The following is a 13,932-nucleotide window of genomic DNA, read 5'->3' as shown; positions in this document are numbered from 1 at the left end:
CCACAGACAGGTCCGTGAGGAAGGAGGGAGGAGGAAGGGGAGATAAAATGGCAGCCGGAAGCTCAGGACCACTGAGCACAAGTGTCTGTTTTGTTTCCCCACAGTGTACAGGGATCGGCACTGGGAAGTTACAGGCGGTAGACACAAAAAGCTGGAGTAACTCAGCGGGACAGGCAGCATCGCTGGAAAGAAGGAATGGGTGACGTTTCGCCTCGAGACCTTTCTTCAAACTGGTTCGGGATTAGAGAAATGAGTGATATTGACGATGGTGTAGAGAGATGAAGAACAGTGGATGAAAGATATGCAAAATATAACGATGATAAAGGAAACTGGCCATTTCAGGTAGCCCCGGCATTCCCACTCTCTCAATCCCTCCCCACCCATGTCGCACCAGCTTCTCGTTCTCTCCTAGCAAACTGTCAACAATGGACACAGCCTGTTTCCTATATCATCGTTACTTTGTTGCATATCTGTAATGTATTTGTTCTATATCTCACCGTCTATATCTCTCGTTTCCCTTCCCCCTGACTCAGCCTGAAGAAGGGTCTCGACCTGAAACGTCGCCCAATCCTTCTCTCCCCAGATGCTGCCTGTTCTGCTGAGTTACTCCAGCAATTGTGTCTCCCGTCCATCTGAATACAAGGATCTAACACAGTTGAGAACGCTTCCAAGCTGAAAACAGCCTTTACATTGAAGTCCTTTTGAACATTTATCATAGTTTCCACTAGGAACTGAGGCACGTTCATATAGGCAAGGCTTGGAGAGTAAAAACGGTCCCACTCAGAAGCGCAGCAAAGCAGTGGGACCAACAGCTGCCTTTCCCTGACCGGGAATCGAACCCGGGCCGCGGCGGTGAGAGCGCCGAATCCTAACCACTAGACCACCAGGGACGGTGCCAATGAGGCAGACATTGTACTATGTGTAAGAAGGAACTGCAGATGCTGCTTTACTAATGTAGGCACAGAGTAGAGGTGGTTGAAATCTCAAAACTCTCTGGAGTAAATGCCACCGGGAGAAAAGTCATCTCGAGCCAAGGACTAATGAACGAGCTCGGCCAAGAAGGAAATGGTCCCGAGACCGGTGGATTGGAGCGGGAACGTTGAACGAAGGGCGGGGAACGCTTGGATGGCTGCTTGCGTCCGTCAAAAGGGTGGAGGCACAATCTCTACACGCGCCCACAAGGGCAGCACAGCACCTGACAGCAGACAGGTTCCGCCCAGATTCCAACACGGATCGCTGGATTCACAGTCCAGAGTGCTCACTGTAACACCACGGAACACACAGCGGATGCTGACTGCTTTTCTAGCCCCACTCCAGTGTTCAGACAGGGTCCAGAGAAGGTTTAGGAGATCGATCCCACGAACGAGTTTTTGATGGCACTGGGGCCTGTACTCGCTGGAGTTTAGAAACATAGAAACATAGAAAATAGATGCAGGAGTAGGCCATTCGGCCCTTCGAGCCTGCACCACCATTCAATGTGATCATGGCTGATCATCCAACTCAGTATCCTGTACCTGCCTTCTCTCCATAACCCCTGATCCCTTTAGCCACAAGGGCCACTTCTAACTCCCTCTTAAATATAGCCAATGAACTGGCCTCAACTGGTAAGAATGAAACTTACCATATAGTGAAAGGCCTTGATAGAGAGGATGTTTGGAGAGGATGTGGAGAGGATGTGGATAGGATACCTGGAGTATTGTGCGCAGTTTTGGTCCCCTAATTTGAGGAAGGACATTCTTGCTATTGAGGGAGTGCAGCGTAACAAGGTTAATTCCCGGGATGGCGGGACTGTCATATGCTGAGAGAATGGAGCAGCTGGGCTTGTACACTCTGTAGTTTAGAAGGATGAGAGTGAATCTCATTGAAACATATAAGATTGTTAAGGGCTTGGACACGCTAGAGGCAGGAAACATGTTCCCGATGTTGGGGGAGTCCAGAAACAGGGGCCACAGTTTCAGAATAAGGAGTAAGCCATTTAGAACGGAGACGAGGAAACACTTTTTCTCACAGAGAGTGGTGAGTCTGTGGAATTCTCTGCCTCAGAGGGCGGCGGTGGCAGGTTCTCTGGATGCTTTCAATAGAGAGCTAGATAGGGCTCTTAAAGATAGCGGAGTCAGGGGATATGGGGATGAGGCAGGAACGGGGTACTGATTGTGGATGATCAGCCATGATCACATTGAATGGCGGTGCTGGCTGGAAGGGCCGAATGGCCTACTCCTGCACCTATTGTCTACTGTCTATTGTTTCCACTAGTGCACGTTTTCTCTTCCTGCACGTGATCCATCTCCCTCCATTCCCCGCTTACTGCGCGTCTACCCGATCTATTCCCCTCATGATTTTGGACACCTCTATAAGATCACTAGTATTGCTGTTGGCGGCTTGGTGGCGCAGCGGTAGAGATGCTGCCTCACAGCGCCAGATACCAGGTTCCACCCTGACTACGGGTGCTATCTGTACGGAGTTTGTACGTTCCCCGCGTCCCTGCTTGAAGCCAGCAGAATCCGATCAAGGATAGTCCGAGGGTCTCCAATGAGGTAGAAAGCAGTTCATCTCAACTCTCTGGTTGTGGTAGGATGATTCTGTTGCTTGATAACAGCCGGGAAGAAACTGTCTCTGAATCTGGAGGTGTGCGTTTTCACACTTCTGTACCTCTTGCCAGATGGGAGAGGGGAGAAGAGGGAGCGGCCGGGATATGACTCGTCCTTGATTATGCTGTTGGCCTTGCCGAGGCAGCGTGAGGTGTAGATGCATTTAGTGGCAGGGAGGTTGGTTTCTGTGATGGTCTGGTCTGGTCTGCGTCCACAAACTTCTCACTTCAGATTCAGATTCAGATTCAACTTTAATTGTCATTGTCAGTGTACAGTACAGAGACAACGAAATGCAGTTAGCATCTCCCTGGAAGAGCGACATAGAATATGATTTCAATAAATAAATCTATCTACATGCATACAATCATAGTGTTTTTCTGTTTTTCCTGTGGGCGGAGTGTCCGGGGGGGGGGGGGGGGGGTGATTGGCAGTCACCGAGGTACATTGTTGAGTAGTGTGACAGCCGTAGGGAAGAAGCTGTTCCTGGACCTGCTCTTCCGGAAACGGAGAGGTCTGTAGCGCCTCCCGGATGGTAGGAGGGTAAACAGTCTATGGTTGGGGTGAGAGCAGTCCTTGGCGATGCTGAGCGCCCTCCGCAGACAACGCTTGCTTTGGACAGACTCAATGGAGGGGAGCGAGGATCCGGTGATGCGTTGGGCAATTTTTACCACCCTCTGCAGTGCTTTCCGGTCGGAGACAGAGCAGTTGCCATACCATACTGTGATACAGTTGGTAAGGATGCTCTCGATGGTGCAGCGGTAGAAGTTCACCAGAATCTGAGGAGACAGATGGACCTTCTTTAGTCTCCTCAGGAAGACGAGACGCTGGTGAGCCTTCTTGACCAGAGTTGAGGTATTGTGGGTCCAAGAGAGGTCATCGGAGATGTTGACCCCCAGGAACCTGAAGCTGGAAACACGTTCCACCTCCGTCCCGTTGATGTGGATGGGGATGTGCCTGCCGCCCCTAGACTTCCTGAAGTCTACAATGAGCTCCTTGGTCTTCTTGGAGTTAAGGGCCAGGTTGTTGTCAGCGCACCATGCTGCTAGGAGCTGGACCTCCTCCCTATAGGCCCTCGTCGTTGTTGCTGATGAGGGAAATCACTGTTGTATCATCTGCATACTTGATGATGGTGTTAGTACCATGTACAGGTGTGCAGTCGTAGGTGAAAAGGGAGTAGAGGAGGGGGCTCAGCACACAGCCCTGTGGAACGCCGGTGTTCAGGGTGAGGGTTGAAGAGGTGTGCTTGTCTAACCTAACAGACTGGGGTCTGTTGGTTAGAAAGTCCAGTATCCAGTTGCAGAGGGGGGGGGGGGGGGGTCGATGCCCAGTTACCGAGTTTGGTGATCAGTTTAGAGGGTATAATGGTGTTGAATGCTGAGCTGTAATCGATGAACAGCATCCTTACATAAGTGTCTCTGTTGTCGAGGTGGGAGAGGGCGGAGTGAAGTGCCGTTGAGATGGCAACCTCCGTACTCCTGTTCTTGCGGTAGGCAAACTGATAGGGATCCAGTGTGGGGGGTAGGCAGCTTTTGAGGTGTGCCAGGACCAGCCTCTCGAAGCACTTGGTGATGATGGGGGTAAGTGCAACTGGGCGGAATTCGTTGATGCTCGCCGCAGTGGAGTGTTTTGGCACTGGCACGATGGAGGTGGTTTTAAGGCACGTGGGGATAACTGCTTGGGCAAGTGACAGGTTGAAGTTGTCAGTCCGGACGTCTGTCAGCTACGCAGCACAGGCCCTGAGGACACGCCCGGGGGATGTCGTCAGGGCCAGCAGCCTTACGTGCATTACTCCTACTCAGTGCCACGTACACGTCGTATGGGGTGAGTGTGAGGGGTTGGTGATCAGCAGGGAGCACAGCCTTGATGGCTGTCTCTAGGTTGTCCCTGTCGAAGCGGCCATAGAAATAGTTAAGCTCCTCAAGGAAGGAGGCATCGCTGGATGTGGGGGTGGTGTTCGAGGGCCGTGGATGTTTTGCCACATGCGTCGGGGGTCGTAGTTGTTGTTGAAGTGCTCCTCAATCCTGAGCTTATGGCAGTGCTTGGCCTTCTTGATGCCCCCCTTCAGGTTAGCCCTGGATGAACTGTAGGCTCGAGCATCGCCTGACCTGAAAGCGGTGTCCCGTGCTTTCAGCAGAAGCCTGACCTCGCTGTTCATCCATGGCTTCTGATTCGGGAATATGGTCACCCGTTTGAGGGAGGTGACACTATTGATGGTGGAGTTTATAAAGTCCAGAACAGAGGATGTGTTGGAATCAATGTCCGTGTGGGAGTCAAGGGTGGCCTGGGCTGCAAACGCCTTCCAGTCAGTTTTTCCAAAACACTGCTGAAGTGTGGAGTCCGCTTCCTCTGACCACACTTTAACTGTCCTCACAGTGAGTTTAACCCGTCTGATGAGTGGGGGGTACTTCGGGAGCAGGAACAATGAGAGGTGATCCGACTGACCAAGGTGGGGGAGGGGGGCGGCTCTGTAAGCTTCAGCCATGTTAGTGTAGACTTTGTCCAGTGTCTTGTCTACTCTCGTGGCGAAGGAGACATGTTGGTGAAATTTGGGGTGTACAGTCTTCAGATTGGAGTGATTGAAGTCACCCGCAACAATGAAGGCTGCCTCGGGGTTGTGAGTCTGTTGTCTGCTAATGGCAGTATGCAGCTCTTTCATTGCAAGCTTGGCATTAGCATCAGGAGGGATATAGGCTGCAGTCACAACAGTGGAGGGAAACTCTCTGGGCAGATAGAACGGTCTGCATCTAACCAAGAGGAACTCAAGGTTAGCTGAGCAGTGACTCGATGATGGTGGAGTCCGTGCACCATGCTTTATTTACATAACTGCTTCGTTCTGGCGTCTCCACCTGCTTTAAGAAGACCACCATCACCACAATGCCAAAGAACAGCAAGGTAGCGTCCCTTAATGGCGAATTCCCAGCGGCTCCGACACCCACCATCATGAAATGGCGGGCGGCACGGTGGAGCAGCGATAGAGTGATTTCCTCACAGCGCCGGTACCTTGGGTTTGATCCTGACTACGGGTGCTATCTGTACGGAGTTTGCACGTTCTTCCTGTGACCTGCGTTGGTTTCCCCCGAGATCTATGGTGTCTTCTCGCACTCTGGAGACGTACTGGTTTGTAGGTTAATTGGCTTCGGTAAAAATTGTAAATTGTCTCTAGTGTGTGTAGGATAGTGATAGTGCACGCTGGTCGGCGGGAACTCGGTGGGCTAAAGGGCCTTTTTCCGTGCTGTATCTCTGAAGGCTCTTAAATATGAAGAGACTTGCCTGAGGAAGAGACTTGCCTGAGGGGAGAGTGTGCAGGTTCCGTGGTGTAATGGTGAGAACTCTGGACTTTGAGTCCAGCGATCCGAGTTCAAATCTCGGTGGAGCCCCAATATTTGCTGAATCAGCAGTGGGTACAGTGAAGGCCACTAAGAGCAGCCCCGGGCTGCCGCGTTCCCCGACTCTAATCTGAGCTTGAAAAATCCGGCGGTGAGCCTGATGTGTCCCGCGGGCTACATTTTGGAGACTCCTGCCTGACATGAACTAAACAAAAATGTACAGAAGTATAAACATTTATGACTTTATTATTGTGATAAGTATAGTTATATTGTTTTGTTTTTTTAATAACTTTCTAATGTACCGAGAAAGTCTACCTTCCCGTTTTTTTCGCCAAGTGGCGTATCTTGCTCCTCTACTTGATCTTTGGTCAGCGCCGCCGCTGCTGAAGCTCGCTAACGTGGAGGGGGAGGGAGAGTGAGGTAGAGTCAATTACTTGGGCTGAGCCGACGACGCTGCTCTTCCGCTCAAGACACGCCCACTTGTGAGGCAGATGCGATCGCTGCCTCCCCTGGAGCTTTATCAATGCAGTTTTATGTGAGACCAGCGAGCACAAATGCAATATCTTTATATGTGAAATACGTTACCTGGACTATGGAAGGTAAGGACATGTAATGAAGGGGTTTACACACTTTACATTGGTGACATGCATAGAGATAGTAACAGGCACACGCTTATTGCCCGCACTCCATGCAGTTTCTGACGGGTTGCGCAATCAGAGGGGAGGCTCAGCTCGCCGCTGCCTCATCTCTTCATGTATTTGCAGCAGAGCTGCGCAAATTTTGCGATTTTTTACTATAAAAACTGATTCGATTCTTATAGAAATTACATTTATAACACAGACCAGTGGAGAAATCTTCATATTTATTTTATTTTAATATTACTATTATTTTTCTTCACTTTTCTTAACAGCTATTTTCATTGGGAGTCTGACAGGTGAGGCTCTGCCTCCCCTGACCGCACGTCAGGGGAGGCAGACGAAACGAAGCTAAACTAAGCTAAACGAAGTAACTTAAAAAACATTCTCCCTTGTCTTTGCTCAATTATCTTAGCTCTCACGCACTGACACAATGCTGTCGGTACAACAGGCCAACAGAGGCATAACCTTTAAAATACTTTGGCCATGCTGCATGCGGAGTATTGCGTGCAGTTCTGGTCACCCCATTACAGGAAGGATGTGGAGGCTTTGGAGAGGGTGCAGAGGAGGTTTACCAGAATGATGCCTGGATTAGAGAGCACGCTACAGGGAGAGGTTGGACAGACTTAGGTTGTTTTCTCTGGAAAACGGAAGCTGAGGGGAGACCTGGTAGAATATATAAAATTTAAGAGACATAGATGGGGTAGACAGTCCAGGTAGAAATATCAAGGAATTGAAGGCTAGCATTCAGGTGAGAGGGGGCACAGTTTAAAGGGGATGTACGGGGTAAGTTATATTTTACACAGAGGGTGTTGGGTGCCTGGAACGCGCAGCCAGGGGTGGTGGTGGAGGCAGATACGATAGTTGCGTTAAAGAGGCTTTTACACAGGCACATGGATATGCAGGGAATGGAGGGATGTGGATCACGTGCAGGCTGAGGAGATGAGTTCATCTTGCAGGGCCGGATTAAGATGAAGAGAGGCCCTAAACTGTTCCACTTGTGAGCCCCCCCACCGCCCAATCCCCCACCCGCACGACTAGAGAAAGATTGACACCGATTTGCAGCCGAGCGTGGCCAATGTGATATGGGGCTGGAAAGCTGCGCTTTATTTATTTATTGTGTAAGAAAGGCCTACGACACTGTCAAAAATATTATACACCTTGCAGGGCTCTCACTTAATTTATTTTCTCTGGTGTCAGCCGGGCAAATCCGGCCCTGTCATCTTTGCATCATGTTCGGCACGGACATTGTGGGCCGAAGGGCCTGTTCCAGTGCTGTACTGGACGATGTTCTATGTGCTTAGGTTGAAGTGCTTACACTGTTCAGTCTGGGTTTAGATACATTAGCAGGAAAAGCGGTCAGCATCTGCTGTGGGTTCCGTGGTGTAATGGTGAGCACTCTGGACTCTGAATCCAGCGATCCGAGTTCAAATCTCGGCGGAACCTGTTTGCTGTCGGTTGCTGTCCTTCTGGACACATGCAGAGATTGTGCCTCCTCCATTTTGACGGACCCTCATTGGAGACCCTAGGGCTATCTTTAATCAGTCTCTATCTTGCAATAAACATTATCCTGTATCTGTATAAGAAGGAACTGCAGATGCTTGAACATCGAATGTACACAAAAATGCTGGATAAACTCAGCGAAACCTTTCTTCAGACTATAGAAACATAGAAACATAGAAAATAGGTGCAGCAGGAGGCCATTCGGCCCTTCGAGCCAGCACCGCCATTCATTCTGATCATGGCTGATCATCCCCTATCAATAACCCGTGCCTGCCTTCTCCCCATATCCCTTGACTCCACTAGCCCCTAGAGCTCTATCTAACTCTCTCTTAAATCCATCCAGTGACTTGGCCTCCACTGCCCTCTGTGGCAGGGAATTCCATAAATTCACAACTCTCTGGGTGAAAAAGTTTTTTCTCACCTCAGTCTTAAATGACCTCCCCTTTATTCTAAGACTGTGGTTCTGGTTCTGGACTCGCCCAACATTGGGAACATTTTTCCTGCATGTAGCTTGACCAGTCCTTTTATAATTTTACATGTTTCTATAAGATCACCTCTCATCCTTCTAAACTCCAGTGAATACAAGCCTAGTCTTTTCAATCTTTCCTCATATGACAGTCCCGCTATCCCAGGGATCAATCTCGCGAACCTACGCTGCACTGCCTCAATCACAAGGATGTCCTCCTCAAATTAGGAGACCAAAACTGTACACAATACTCTAGATACTCTAAATTAACCACAAATAAATTAAACTAACCTAATCTACACTAATGGCACTAGGCTACCCTAAATTGAACTAAACTAAACATATCTCCATGCTGCCAGAATGTTTTTCAACCTCCGTGCCCTAAATGTGTCAACAGCAAACTCAACAAGTATTGAGGTTGAGGTTCCACTGAGATTCGAACTCGGATCGCTGGATTCAGAGTCCAGAGTGCTCACCATTACACCACGGAACCGGCACACTCTCCCCTCAGTCCTGTCTCTTCTCTCCGTCTCCCCACCATCAGAATTTATTCAGTTTGGTTTTCGAGTAAAATAGTCTATGTTAGATTTTAAATTGGATTAGGATGTGTCTAACATTAATCGAGCATTTATGTACATATAGCAAATATTTATGCCATCTGTCTTTAGAAATGTTTATAGTTCTTCCTCTCGCTCTCTTCTTATAACATCTGACGAAGGTATCTCTATATTTAGAATAATATTATACAAGTATGATATTAAATTATTTCATTCCGCCTTTCTGTTCATGCCTTCATCTAGTAGAACTGACGTCAGAGTTTGATATTTTTGTGTATGTTTTTTCAAGTAATCTTGAATATGTAAGGTGTCTAAAATATTGATTACTTCTCAAATTGTATTTAAATTGTACATCTCGAATCCAGTCAGCTCTCTCCCTGTGATTACGAATATTTTAGAACGGTTTGGCGCGTATTCTGGTTATAAACTTAACTACCAAAAGAGTGAGCTATTACCGATTAACTAATTGGCTAAGCAGCTCCCTCGCTCTTTAACCTCATTCAAATGGGCAGAGGACGGGTTGCGCTACCTCGGCGTCTTTATCACAACACCCTTATCTGATATGTTCCGCACAAACTTTCTGCCTCTGGTGGAGAAAGCTGAAAGAGATTTTGACCGCTGGTCAGTTTTACCGCTATCCCTCGTGGGTGGATAAATCTGGTCAAGATGGTCGTCCTACCCAAATTCCTGTATCTTTTCCAGCACGTCCCTAAACTTATCACTAAATATTGTTTTGATAAATTAGAAAGGACAATATCTAAATTTGTATAGGGTAGCAAACCGGCTAGAATCCGAAAGGCGATACTGCAGTCTCCTAAGAGTGACGGCGGTTTGGCACTTCCTGACTTTAGGCGATACTATTGGGCAGCTAACTTGCAAAAACTCCTGTATTGGATGAATGATGATTGCGACCACCTACCGACCTGGGTACACATGGAAAAGGCGAGTTCACATCTCCCGTTGCGGTCTGTCCTATGCTCCCAACTCCCCTTTCCTATAACATCTGTGGGTGCAGGCCCAATTGCGTCCCTCTCGCTCAAGATATGGATTCAACTCAGGAAAAACTTCGGTTTACAAGGCCCTTCCATCTTGACCCCACTGCTTAAAAACCACATCTTTAAACCTTCAAGTACAGACCACGCATTCAAAACCTGGCATAGCAACGGTATCAGTAGTATCAAAAACCTATACAAGGATGGCATTTTCTCGTCCTTTGCGGAGCTCTCGTCCAACTACAGCCTCCCATACTCCCACCTTTTTCGTTTTTTCCAGATTAGGGATTTTGTGAAGAAGACATTCCCCCATTTCCCAAATCGCCCCCCTGAAACCCTGACCGATACCATCCTAGCGCTAGACCCCAACCGGAAGAAATGCATCTCTGTTTTGTATAACTTGTTAGGGTCGGTTATATTGAAACCTCATACCTCATTAAAAGCTGCGTGGGAGGGTGAGCTGAATACGAAACTAACAGACCAGCAATGGGACTCTGCCTTGGATTTGATCCATTCTTCCTCCATATGTGCCCGTCATGGCCTAATCCAATGCAAAGTCCTTCACAAAGTCCACTACACAAATGCGAGATTATCTAGAATTTACCCCACTGTTAGGGACACCTGCAACAGATGTAATCAATCCCCTGCCAATCATAGCCATATGTTCTGGTCTTGCCCTAAGCTAGCAGCCTTTTGGAGGAGTGCTTTCGACGTGATAAGCAGAGCCTGTGGCCAGACTATTCCTCCAAACCCACTGTCAGCCATTTTTGGTACTCCTCCCAACACCAACCTCTCTGTTGCGTTGAAGCGGGCCCTGACTTTTACAACCTTGTTAGCCCGGTGACTGATCTTGCTTAACTCGAGGTTCACCTGTCCCCCGACACACGCCCGCTGGATCAAGGAGGTGCTCTACAATTTAAAGCTTGAAAAACTTAGGTTCTCTCTCAAAGGCTCTACCAAGACATTCCTAGACACATGGAACCCTTTCCTGGAACTTGTTAACTCTCTTAACTTGTCCCCGGATTCAGAAGAGGACTGAGTGCTTTCCATCACTGTCCTGCTTTACTGCAGCGGCTCCCCCCTTAGCCCCCCCCCCCCCCCGTCCCGACACTTATTTATTTAATTACCTACTTATTTACTGTTATTACTGATTTTTTATTTATTCCCCCCCCCCCAGTACATTTTGTTTAGTTTATCTCTACGTATTTGTGTGGATGTGTACGTATGTGAGTGTTGTTTGTCCCCGTTTGGTTCCGACCTGATTCGGGTGGGTTGAAGGTGGGTAAGGGTAAGGGCTTTGAGGGTCGCTTACATACTGTTGCACAATTATGCCTTGAGTGTCACTGTCTGTTTTTATTGTATGTATGCAAATTGATGTGAAATTCATATAAAAAGATTTCAAATAGGAAACCTGAACGGAAACCTCTGGAGACTTTGCGCCCCACCCAAGGTTTCCGTGCGGTTTCCGGAGGTTGCAAGTGGTTGCCGCAGGTTGCAGGTAGTGGAAGCAGGTAGGGAGACTGACAAAAACCACCGGGAACCGCACGGAAACCTTTGGTGGGGCGCAAAGTCGCCAGATGTTTCCGTTCAGGTCTCCTAAGTGGGACAAGGGTATTAGTCTGAAGACGTATCTCGACCCGAAACGTCACCTGTTCCTTCTCTTCTCATGCCTGACCCGTTGAGTTACGCCAAGTTTTTGTGCCTGTCTTCAATCATTTAGTAACTGACATAATACTCCACCTGAACGCACAGTGCCTGAAAACTGGAGGGCGGTGATCCCTCGAAGTCCTGGAGACGTTTTTAAGATGAAGGGGGAAATATTTAATAGGAATCTGAGGGGTATATTTTTCACGCAAAGGGTGGTGCAGGTATGGAACAAGCTGGCAGTAGAGGAAGTTGAGGCTGCGACAATCACAAAAGTTTAAGAAGCAGTTCGACAAGTACATGGATATGACAGGTTTGGAGGGATATGGACCAAACTTGGGCAGGTGGGACCAGTGCAGCTGGGACATGTTAGCCGGTGTGGGCAAGTTGGGCCAAACGGCCTGGTTCTACATTGTGTCACCCTAGGATTATGTGGGGCAGAATGTATAATCGCTTGCGAATGAATGGTCTAGTGAGGAGAAGTCATAATGGAGGCTCATTTCACAATTTCACCTCTCTTTATCAATGGAGAGGTGGTTGAGAGGGTCACCTCCTTTAAGTTCCTCGGGATCACCGTACATCAATCCCTATCATGGGAGCTCAACACCAGTCCCATAATCAGTAAGTGCCACCAGCGACTCTACTTCCTGCGGCATCTTAAAAAATTCAGGGTCAGTCGACCAGCCATGACCCACTTCTATAGGTCTTCCATAGAAAGCATACTCACATTCTCCATGCTTGTCTGGTATGGTCACACAACCTCGCAGGATAAGATACGGCTGGAGAAAATAGTGCGCCGAGCTTCTAAGATCATCGGTTGCAGCAGACTTCCCTCAGTGACATCACTTTAATCAACAAGACTCACCAGAAAGGCCAATAAAATCATAGCAGACCACTTTCACCCGGCACATTACCTCTTTAATCTCCTCCCATCAGGAAGGAGATATAGAAGCATTAAAAGTAAAACATCTCGCTTCAGAGACAGCACCTACCTCCAAGCCATCAGATATTTGAATTTGCACTAATCACTCTGCACTTTCTTTTGCACTTGCACTTACGCTTAACATGACGCTGCTGGGTACTGTCCTTCCTGTATATATTGTCCTTCGTACGGTATTGTCTGTATTATTTATTGTGGTGTATGTGGTGGTTGTATTGTACTGCATTGTATCTGTCTGAGAGCGAACCAAGACACATTCCTATCAACTTGTTGACATGGCAATAAACTTCCTGAATCTTGAATCTTGAATCTTGAATAACACGAATGAGTTTTTTGAGGAAGTAACTAAAACAGTGACGAAGGCAGAGCAGTGGACGTTAGGTACATGGACTCCTGTCAGATTCACGACCAGGATCTACGTGGGAGCTTTTGGAACAAGAAATCGGAGGACTTTTGGGGAAACGGATAAAAACATGGCCTGGTTATAGGAGGCTGAAGTGGTGGTGGTGGAGTGTTCCGGTATTTTCAGATTAGAAAATCCGAAATTCAATCGTGGCCAATCGATCTCTCACTCCTAACCCCATTCTCCTGCCTTCTCCACATTATCCCCAACACCCATATTAAACACGTCTCTATCTTTCTCTGTCTAAATATGTGTATAAAATGTATGTATGGGCGGTCCAGTGGCGCAGCGGTAGAGTTGTTTACTAACAGCGCCAGAGACCCGGGTTCATTCCTGACTACGGACGCTGTCGATGCGGAGTTTGTATGATGGTGTTAGTGTATGGCACAAGTGCGGACTCGGTGGGATGAGTGGCCATTTTACGGGCTGAATCTCCAGACTAAACTAAACTAAACTGAAGTGATCAGCATGTCGGTGATCTGATTACTGTCTTTGCAGACAGCATGATAATTGTAATAATTTAGTCGGAGGATACATAGGGACATCTGCCTTCCGGGAAGTTAAAGGGCCTGTCCCACGAGCATGCGACCTGCATGCGGCAAGCGCGACCTAAAGGGCCTGTCTCGGGAGCATGCGACAGCATGCGACTGCATGCGATTGTATGCGACTGCATGCGGCAAGCGCGACCAAACCAGAAGCGGGGGCCGCGCGGAGGTCGAGTGAGTGACATGAAGTTCGAGCGAAGTCCGCGGGAAGTTCGCGCGTGACTTACGGCGTCGAGGCGGCTGCGGGCCGGCAGGCCGTTGCCGCGCGGAATTATTGAACACGGTCAGTTTTTCGGAGCCCCGCGCGATGTCGGGACCAGCTCCGCACAACTC

General features: G+C 48.5%; 3 non-coding genes across 3 annotated transcripts; 1 reads left to right on the top strand and 2 right to left on the bottom strand.

Moving 5' to 3' along the window:
• Positions 1-818: 818 nt before the first annotated feature.
• trnae-cuc lies at positions 819-890 on the bottom strand. The gene has a single exon. It is a non-coding gene; the product is annotated as a tRNA-Glu (tRNA).
• A 7,033-nt stretch (positions 891-7,923) lies between these two features.
• trnaq-cug lies at positions 7,924-7,995 on the top strand. The gene has a single exon. It is a non-coding gene; the product is annotated as a tRNA-Gln (tRNA).
• Positions 7,996-8,939: 944 nt separating this feature from the next.
• trnaq-cug lies at positions 8,940-9,011 on the bottom strand. The gene has a single exon. It is a non-coding gene; the product is annotated as a tRNA-Gln (tRNA).
• Positions 9,012-13,932: the final 4,921 nt, after the last annotated feature.

The sequence above is a fragment of the Amblyraja radiata genome, chromosome 43, assembly GCF_010909765.2.
Source record: "Amblyraja radiata isolate CabotCenter1 chromosome 43, sAmbRad1.1.pri, whole genome shotgun sequence".
Taxonomy (NCBI): Eukaryota; Metazoa; Chordata; class Chondrichthyes; order Rajiformes; family Rajidae; genus Amblyraja; species Amblyraja radiata.
Note: the sequence above shows the minus strand (reverse complement) of the source record. Positions and strands in the feature narration are given on the sequence as shown.